This window comes from Dermacentor variabilis, chromosome 2 (assembly GCF_050947875.1).
Source record: "Dermacentor variabilis isolate Ectoservices chromosome 2, ASM5094787v1, whole genome shotgun sequence".
Classification (NCBI taxonomy): Eukaryota; Metazoa; Arthropoda; class Arachnida; order Ixodida; family Ixodidae; genus Dermacentor; species Dermacentor variabilis.
The window spans coordinates 24,040,533-24,051,240 of record NC_134569.1 but is presented as its reverse complement, the minus strand read 5'-3'; the positions used below and the strand labels follow the sequence as shown (position 1 = coordinate 24,051,240).

The following is a 10,708-nucleotide window of genomic DNA, read 5'->3' as shown; positions in this document are numbered from 1 at the left end:
AATTCTGTTGCTCATTTCCTCGAACATTGTCAAAATTCCTTGTATCTTATCAGTTTTAGCATTAACAGCAGCAATTTCCTCTCTTATACGGTCCATCTTGCGGTCGCTTTCATCCAGTCTATAGATAATGACCTGCAACATTTCATTAGCCTTGGGCCCAGGGTTCTGTTCTATGTCACCTGACACAAGCAATAACATGAGCATCGACCAGCAATCAGACAAGATAGCAGAACACTTTTGAGGGCACGGCAGGACCAACAGAAACCTATCATCGCTACGATAAGCGGGCAAATTGCCCAGCTGACTGACCTGCACAAGCAGCAATGGCGATTTAGGCATGTTGTCCGCTGGTAAGCTGCCGTGCCCTCTGAAGAAATCGATGCCGGGCTGGGCCTTTTCTAGGTTGTCCAGCGATGACGTCACTCCTGAAGGGTGGGCGTTGACAAGTAGACGGACCGCAGTGTCATTGCCACGTTGCGGCACATCGAAGAATCCTGGTTCAGTCCTGTTGTTCGCCGTAGACACCACGGCGAAAAACCACGGCAAAACCTGCACAAGCAGCAATGGCGATTTAGGCATGTTGTCCGCTGGTAAGCTGCCGTGCCCTCTCTGGCATTCTCTAGCCCTCTCTAGCATGGCATTCCTCGTATGTTTATATACACTAATCGGGACAGCATAAATATTTTTTCTGGGTCAAATTGAATAGCAGCTGTCTGGGTGCCCTGCTTTGTGCACCATCTGTTCGCATACGAACATACCTTATTCTACCTAAAACGCAGGATTGACGGAACAATATTTGAGCCAAAATGATTCTTCAGCGTTCCCTCGTTCTCTGCTAAACCAGCCATGCAATAACTATAGTAGAGCGCCTGTAACATGCCACTCTGCGCGTGCGATCATCTGCGTGCTGCATGCAGTTCATGAGGCTTGTCGACAGTGTGATCCGAGAACGTGGAAAACATACAGAACTATTTAAGGAGGTGTATTACACATTCATGCTACAAATCTCATAAAAACGAAGATATCTTATCGACCCAATCGCATCACGGAAGAAGAATGGAGCTCTGCCATTCAGAGCTCAGAACTTTCACGGCAAACTTGGACTGTCCAGAGAGCCCACGTTGTGGCGGTTAGGCTCGGCCTACCAGCCCCCATGTGGGAGCTGCCCGCAGCTCTGCCCTAGGACAAAGCTTCTCAGGACCTTGTAAATAAAGTTCTTTGTCTGTCTGTTATCTCTGAAACATATTCCGCCACTCTCACTAACGGAGGAGCGAGTTAAAAATGCTGAATACTACGGCTGATTTCGTTCAAATTAGATAATCGTTTTAGTGCAACATGGCAAGTTATCGACAAGTGCGTTTGCTCCTGATTCACGTTGAAATTCAGAAGTATATTTATAACCGGAGCGATGTTGGCAACTGCAGTGCGAAAGAAAAGAAAGATAAAAGCTTTATGTGCATATCGACGGTACTTAATAAATAATATTTGGGGTTTTACGTGCCAAAACCACTTTCTGATTATGAGGCACGCCGTAGTGGAGGACTCCGCAAATTTTGACCACCTGGGGTTCTTTAACGTGCACCTAAATCTAAGCACACGGGTGTTTTCGCATTTCGCCCCCATCAAAATGCGGCCGCCGTGGACGGGATTCGATCCCGCGACCTCGTGCTCAGCAGCCCAACACCATAGCCACTGAGCAACCACGGCGGGTCGCGACGGTACTTTGCCGTGAGGGATAAACACGACATGGCGTACGTTTTCTCATCTGTCGAAATTTGTCACCTGGCTGAAAGTACCGCGAGCATACCGTTATCGGCTTGCTCATCCACAATTTCTTTGTCAACACCTACCTCCTCTTTATCCCTCTGGCATTTGGGAAACCATGAAAAGATACCTCAGAATATTTATATCATGTGGATGTGCAGAAAAACAGGTAACAGTACTCTGGAGATCATGTTTTAAAGAAAAAGACATGCAGCTATATCGATGTCAATAAAAAAATGTCTTAAGGACATTCTTGCGCACCACAAACGTTTTCATACTATACTTTTTTTATACGAATATGTACCACGTGCACGTTAATCTGAGGCTTCGGTGTGCAGACACCCAAACTGTAATTGTGCCAAGTTTTTCTTTTCTTAATCTGCCGTAGCTTTCTTTGTTCTGTTAGAACGATAGAAATGTACACACCTTTGTTTGGAAAACATAAAACTGCTGCTTGATATCTACTATTCTGTTACGGTATTGGAAGTTATTCATATGATAAGCTTTATAATGTTTTCCCATCATATTGGTGACACATTTTGACGCTAAAGGACAGACACTACGCAGGCTGATGCAATGATCGTCCATCCGGCTGAACTCAGTAAGACAAACAGCACAAAAATGTAGGCCGCGTGTGCTTGAGGCGACATTCAAAGAAGCTCGGCGGTGGAAGCCATTGTTCCAGAAGCAAGCAAGTCGACTGGCTTTCCACTGGACGTCTGTTCCCAAATACCTCATCGACGCTCGGAAGACTTGTAGGTCTGCTAGGTGTCCAGTGATTGGTCTGGTGCCTGCACGATGAATTCTCCTGGTGCACATGGTCGTGTGTTCTTCCTCCCTATCGGCCCCTGAGCACGCTACCACGCGCTGTTTTTACCCATTACAGCTATACTGGGCTATGGCTTCATGGGTGTGTACCCCCTACCGACCTTGTGTTGTCAGTCTATCCACTCTGACGTGCCTATTCCAGAGTGCGCTACCGACCTACTTACTTGCTGCTCTCTACTACCCTTTTCTGATTAAGTCTTCGGTTTGGTTCCAGAGTGCGTCACGCCACCAGATTCCGTGGTGCTCTTCCAGCGGTCGTTTTCTAGCGCGTGCCAGACCGATAACAACAAAAGTGTGAGAAGTTTTAACGTACTTACGTTCAGGAAGATCGAAATGTAGACATGATAGCTATGTCGTGTATGGTGTGATTTTGTCTTTCAACGAATTATAGTCTGTTTTTTCTTAAACACCTGAACGCCGTTGTCTTTTGGTTGACCCTGGGCTCACTTATTCCGTCAAAACATTTGTGTGATATTAATTTTTCTCATAGTGGCCGCCGCTGTTGTCTAGCATCTCATTTCGTGTCCGCAAACAAATAATAAATAAAACAAGACATAGGGAAAAAATAAACAGGGCATATGAAAACGAACAACTCGGGTCATATGCCGGGCTGCCGGTTGGTCCGTTCTAAGCCTGCGGTTGTGTGAAAAATTCCGTTTTGCGCATTTCCTTTCAAAGCTTCACACTGCACTGTGTTCGAGTGTACTGCGGTTAATCACGCCTTCCTCATCGTCTTTCTTTGTTACGTCACATAGAATTCTCTTTCCCTGCACACTACTCAATTCTCGTGCCCGTCTATACTTATGTCTCACTGGGGAGATGCTTTCCGCGGCTCATCTACATTAACAGTGCCGCGAACGTACAGACATGTATATACGAGGCACGTTTCGTAACCATACGTCCAAGTACAACAAATGATGCATAAGCTGAGTCCGTACCTACATTTTGTAGTTGTAGTTTTTGCCGCTACTATTCCACTTAGCTGCAGTTCGCAGCTCTCCCCCATCTTCATGGACCGCGTAGGGGCTCGGGGAGGCGAGCACGTTTATGAGAGCGCGTTTATGAGTTAACCGCGAGGTTGGTGCTGTGGCTTGCCCGCTGTAGCCGTCCGGGCGTCTGCTATCACCTTCTCTTCTTGTTTTGTCTCTGTCGCGCTGCCGTTTTCCATTCATCCGAGACGCCCCGGCAGAGCCAGGATGTAAGGTCGACTGTGAGCGAGGGCCCTCCTGGTTTGCGTCTAATATTTCTGAATGCGAAGGACGGCGTCACCATTGGGACGCAGAAACGAGATGAGTCGAGTAAAAAAAAAAAGAAAGAGGAAGCCGAAAGAAAGATTATTTTACGGCCATCACCCGTTCGCTCGACCAGCTGTCGTCGGTTGCAGCGTGCACGCGAGCCGCCCTCTGCCGCCGACAGTCGGCAACGTCCTCCCTTTCGCCCTTTTCGTTTTCACATTCAAAGTCGTCAAGCGCGTCTCCCCGTTTATTTTATCTTTGGTTAGTTCTTTCCCAGCCCGTTTTTCGACCATCCTGTATGTATGCATGGATAAGAGGCGTTATTTATCTCATTTTTTTTTCGTATTTTCCTGGTGACCTCAACCTCTCACCCACACGGGCTTCGTGCCGAAGCGTATGTGCCAGTCGTGTAATGAAAAACGCATACGTTACCGGGCACCCTATGTAACTCACGTGGGACGCCCTATCGTCGCCCAGTCCGAGGAAGCGAGAGGTCGACGAAGAAATGCTCTCGCGTGCCCAGGGAGCGCTGCAGACATCGACTGGTGCGTGGTCCTGTCAGGCTGAAAGTTTCGAAGGCTTGTTGCTTGTTGCTTTATGTACTGTAAACAAATGTTACCGCAAAGTTCGTGTTCGCGTTACTATCGTTTCGTGCCAAGCGAGACAGTGTGTTTGCTAATATTCACGTCGTCATGAACAAGACTCTGCATATATGTTTTCGTATATTTAACTTTTTCGTTTCTTTTCTAGACCTTTCCTATGAATGTCTCTGGAACATATGTCCTGCTTGTATAAATTCGTATGACATGGCGCCGGCTAACATTCCCAGGATTAGTTCTTGTAGTAAAACATAAATACCCAAGAAAGTGCATGGGAAAACGGCGCCGCGGTAGCTCAATTCGTAGAGCATCGCACGCGTAACGCGAAGAGGTGGGGTCGTTCCCCACCTGCGGCAAGTTGTTTTTTCATGCGCTTTCATTTTCAGTAATTCATCAGTTCTTTAATTCAGTTAGTAAGTACAAGTAAGTACACGTTGTCCTTGATGTCATTGTTTGTTGGCTTTTTATTATATGGTATTGTGATTGTTTACTTCCGAGCTATGTCTGAATAAATGCGTGTAAAAGCTTCATTAAGTAGTTGTATACTAATTTTCCTCTAAGGACGCTGCGTATTTTGAATAATATAACTGTGAATAAAATTTACGGCGACATTCAGGACAAGTGCGAGTGAAATTTGTGGCGACAGTTCTGTTATCTGCTGCAGTTGTATGTTAATCTTAATCATCCGAGAAGGAATATAGGGCACAAACATTTATTGCGATAGCATATCTTCTGAACAGGCGAAGAGGAAGAGGATCGATAAGAAAGGACAATGACGGAAGCCCAACCACATCGAACGGCACCTTGTGGCCCAAAGAATCTCGCGAAGAAAAAAGGGTGCAGTGTCATTATAGCTGCAGCCTAAGAAAAATGTGGTCCCGTAGAGATCGTTTTTATTTTGCTGTTATACAATCAAACTGTTAAAAAAAGGGGAAAAAAAGAAAAGAGCATGGACACAGCAACGAAGGCAGAGCTCTACTGTACACTGGCACAGAGTGTGTGACAAAATCATTTCGGCATATACCCATGCAGTGCACTATGAGGCAGAAAACAGTAGCCTGTGTCACACACTCTGCCGTATAAACTCATTCTTTAACTCCTCGCACATGTTCTCAACACATTCACTGTCGTTGCAGAGAGAGGGCTGCTGATAAATATACGAAGACGACAAGGTAGGGGCAATCATCATATTCGCCACGTCATCATCAGCATATTTTATGTCCGTTGCGGGACGAAGCTCTTTTTATTGTAATCTGTAATGACCACTGTATTGCGCCAGCTGACTTAGTCGCACGCTTGCAAATTTCCAAGTCTCATCACACTACCTTACAAGCTGCCACACCTGACCTGCATCTTCCTTACTTTGGCACCAACTCTATAGCTCTAAGAGATCACCGCTTACGCTGCACGCATTACATGACCTATACTATTTGAAGTAAACGATTTCAGGGTCGAAAGAATAGCTCAAGTTTGCTGATTTTCGAGGATCTCGTTAAGATGCTTTTTACTAGTGGAGAGCACCTGCCATATCATATGTGCTTCCGTGTTTAATTGTCTGGAATATTCATTCTCATGGTCGGGCTGCAATATTATAAATCAATCCTCAACCTGGCGTTAGGTTTTGCCGGTTCTAATCGTAAATCGTTTGTCGCAGGCTCCGGCATTTTCAAACATGAGATTGTCATTCGCAAACCGCAAATAACTGCAATTTTCCCCACCGATCATTGCACCTTATCCTTCTCAATCTACCCTGCTATGCAGTATGTATGCGGTAAATAAGTTTGAAAACATTATGTCACTTGTGTGACTCCCTACTACGGAATTTTCCAGCTTTTCTTGTGCATAATTAAACTATCTGTGGAATATCTGTAGATAAGTTCTAAGATATCCACTCATGGCTCATCTACTCTACGACTTGACTCGCAGTGTTTCCATGGCAGTTGGCACCTCTGCTGAACCGAACTCCATTTATAATTCTATATATCTTTAACGCCTCCCTTCTAATGGATTAATATTGGGTTGTAACTATTACAAACCTTTGCTATATTTAAGTGATGAGGCAGTATGTATAAAGGATAACAAGCTTTCAACTACATTATATGATATATTTATATAAAAACTCTGGTTATTTGATTATCTGCTGCGCTTGTACTGGTCGTATCTTGCACTGTCATGACTACTTCATCCTATTTAGAGACGGGAATTCTACTTCTTATCTGTACCTGCGCCTAATCGCTACGAGGCTGTTCTGGGTGTCTAGAACTCAGTACATGACTCCTCTGCTGCCCTCGTATCTACGAAATCGCGGATAACATTGCCGTATTTATCTTTTGCTGTACATCTGTCCTTCATTCTGATTTCATGCATTCACTATACCATACTGCTTCGTCAAAAATTTTTACACTTGCAATTTCGAGTGCGGCTTCTTTGCCTCACTTGTTGATAAATTTTTTACAGTTCACCCACTTCGACTGCGACTCTGGAAAGAGACTCGAGTTCTGCCGTTTCTTTATTACGTATATCATTAATAATGTTTTTAGGGGTGGTCGAATGTTCGAATTTTCTAATACGAATTGAATAATACATGTACGCTAACTATTCGTATGCTTATTAAAAAAAACTTCAGTATTTTCGAATATTCAAAGGTAAGCACATATTTCGCAACAACCGAAGGTTAAAATCTAGCCACCGTTCTCCATCTGCTGCACAAAGTATCACAAATTATCACAAGTGAAAAAACGACAAAAAGTTTTCGAGTTACCACCCCCCCCCAAAAAAAAAAAAGAAAATTTCGATTGATAGACCACTATACAGTGTTTTGGCAGTCAAATCACCTAGTAGTTCTTTTTTTCTTTTCCTAGTTATGCTTGATTGTGGCGCCAAATGCATTTCGTGAAAAGGGGACAGAGAAAAGAAGACAGTGGCGCTTGCTGCACTGTCTCATTTTTTCTGTCCCCTCCTGACGAAATTTATTTCGCGCCACAGTCAAGTATACCTAGGAAATCTAAGCACCAACTTGCCCAAGAAGAAGTCATTTTGGAATATCTTCTTTTTTCTTTCACGCTACAACCCGCGAGGTTATTCTTGGACACATTTAAATGTGTATACGGCACGCAAATCCTTCAGTAGCTTGTCTTGTTTATATCTTTCTTTCTTTCTTGCTTGCTTTCTTTATCTCTTTTTTTTTCTTTATCACAACTTCTGACCTTTTTAGGGTAACCATTTCCTGTCTTTTCGGTAAGCTGGCCATACAGCAGTCCTTCATCGTTAGAAACCTTGCTTGTAATCAGGCTCTTATTAGTTGAGAAGTTATACGTGCAATTTTTTTTATAATTAGTGATGATGGTGTTTAAATCTTGTCACTTGTCATTGACTGTTGTATTGATTTCTTGCACTAATAGGTACGGGCGCGGTAGCTTTGTACCGAAAGAAATATTTCTGCTTTAAATATATGCGCCTGCGTTTGGCTACTCGATATGAGATTTGTATTCGGAAAAGTTGATATTAGCATATCTTTTTGGATGAAGGCAACTGGCCATCCAAAAACATCGTGTACTTTCTACATTCTTGATAAGGATAAGGAATATCCTTGATAATGATATTCCACATCCGCCGCTAAGATTTGTGAGTGGTGGCGCTGGCTAACACTCCCAAGGTTAGTTGTAGTACAGTAAAACATAAATAGTCAAGAAAGTGGATGGGGAAATAGAGCCGTGGTAGCTCAATTGGTTAGAGCATCGCACGCGTAATGCGAAGACGTGGGATCGTTCCCCACCTGTGGCAAGTTGTTTTTTCAGCCACTTTGATTGCCATTAATTTATCATGTCTTTAATTCAATTAGTGAGTACAAGTTATTTACCTTATCTTGTCCTTCGCGTCTTTTTTAGCTTCTCATAATATGATCATATATATATATATATATATATATATATATATATATATATATATATATATATATATATATATATATATGATATAATATATATATATATATATATATATATATATATATGATATAATATATATATATATGATATAATATATATATATATATATGTATATATATATATATATATATATCCCCACAGGGGCGTCTGCGCAAACAGGCGTTTGGTGTGTTGCGACACCACGGACCCGAGCACACGAGGGTTGGCTCCTCCCGCGTGTAGCCGTGCGCGGCTTAGCCGTGTCTGGGGAAAGGGGGATCCTGGGGGGTTGAGCCAATGCTGGGTGTCTGGACCTTTAAGGCCCCCCGGCGGAGGCAACACACCCCTTTGGCCTCTGCTTCACATAGACGGCACCCCGGACTGACCCACCCGGGGGAAATCGGCAGTTGCCTTTTCCTGTCCTCCTCTCCAATCTTCGTCTTTCTCTCCCACTTTTCCATCTTTCCTGTCTTCTCTTCACTTCTAATTACTTCCGTATTTCCTGGCGGCAAGGGTTAACCGTGTGTATCTACCCAGCCTTGGGTACATATATTAGGTTATAGCGGCGTTGTATAGCTGACGTCTACAGGTATGTTCCTAACCTCGTAACGTCCCCTTGTTGGGCTCGGTGGTGGGTGGCTACCATCGCCGCTGAATATTCTAAGAATACATGGCAAATGCATTCCCCTCCCTTGCAGATCGTCCTTACAAAAGAGGGCGCACCGAAGCAATCTTCGATTTCACTTTGAAAACCAACGCAGAAACGTTCCCACGCTACCATGTGATCCACAGTGAAGGATCTCTGCCAATGAGAAAACTATCCCCATTCCTAATAGCAAAATGCCTAATAGAAAAAATCGGAAAACAATACAAAGCTTCAAAGATGTCAAGTGGGGACCTCCTCCTTGAACTGAAAACCAAAGATCAAGTTGAAAAGCTCGCTGATCTCACCTGTGTCGGAGACATCAAAGTCACAATCTCAGCACACCGTTCGCTTAACACAAGCAGAGGCGTAATATCAGAAGAAGATTTCCTAAACCTGAGCGATGAAGAACTCCTGGAAGGTTTCCAAGAACAAAATGTAATCAAGGTTCAAAGAATAACTCTCCGAAGAAATGACGAACAAATCCCGACCAAACACGTTATACTTACCTTTGGTACCAGTATTGTACCTACTACACTTGATGCAGGTTATCTTAAGATCAACGTAAGACCGTATATCCCGAACCCGAGGCGGTGTTTTAAGTGCCAGAGATTCGGACATGCATCGCAATCATGCAGAGGTAAATCGACATGTGCAAAATGTAGTGCCAATGACCATCAGTCGGAGAACTGCAATGCTGCTCCACACTGTACAAACTGCAAAGGAGAGCATCCAGCATATTCAAGATCTTGCCCCTGCTGGAAGAAAGAGAAAGAGATAATTGCAATCACAGCGAAAGAGAAGATTTCCTTTTATGAAGCAAGAAAGAAACTAGCACACCTACCTCTAACAACCTACGCCAGTGCGGTGCGGCAGGGGACAGCAGCGCAGTGGTCTCAGGAGTCTACAGGGACCGCAGTCAGTGGCCCAGTAGTAACTCCATCCGTCCCCTTGGTGGCAGCAGCCAGTGCTGCTCCATCATCATCACCACAGACGGGCCTGCAGACCCCGGTCCCACAGGGCCCCAGGCTAAATCGAACTCACAGGCCTGAGACGCGCGTCTCAGCGCCCGGTTCTCGATCATCCAGCGCCTCGGAGAAGGTTATGGATGTCGACACCAAAACTCCGGCGTCATCGACGCCAAAACATCAGCGCTCCCTGGAGCGCACTAAGAAAGACAAACTCACAATAACTACGCGAACAAAGGAACCGGTAACCTGAACGGTTACCGTTGTTCCAATAGCATATTCCCACTAACAAATGTCACCTACAGTTACTTAGCACATATATGTAAATTACCATTCTCAATTCTGCCACTATGGCTTTTATCGTGCATTGGAATTGTAGAGGACTGATTCGCAATTTAGGTGACATAAAAGACATAACAAATAACTTTTCGCCAGTCGCATTTTGCCTACAGGAAACAAACTTAGGCCCTAAACACACTCAATTCCTTAAAGGCTTCACCATTGTCGGAAAGGACCGCGATTGTTCCCACCGGTTGTCAGGTGGAGTGGCTATAGTCGTGCAGGGCGGCACTCCTACCCGAAATGTCCCATTAAATACATCTTTAGAGGCCATAGCTGTCACCATTCTATCCTACAAAACAATCACCATTTGCTCACTATATATTCCACCCCACACACATTTTACTATCAAAGACTTAGAAAATCTAACAGATCAGTTACCGGAGCCATTTGTCTTGGTTGGAGA

The 10,708-nt window shown here is 44.2% G+C and overlaps 1 non-coding gene across 1 annotated transcript; it reads left to right on the top strand.

Moving 5' to 3' along the window:
- Positions 1-8,136: 8,136 nt before the first annotated feature.
- Positions 8,137-8,209, top strand: TRNAT-CGU (transfer RNA threonine (anticodon CGU)). The gene has a single exon. It is a non-coding gene; the product is annotated as a tRNA-Thr (tRNA).
- The last annotated feature ends 2,499 nt before the right edge of the window (positions 8,210-10,708 follow it).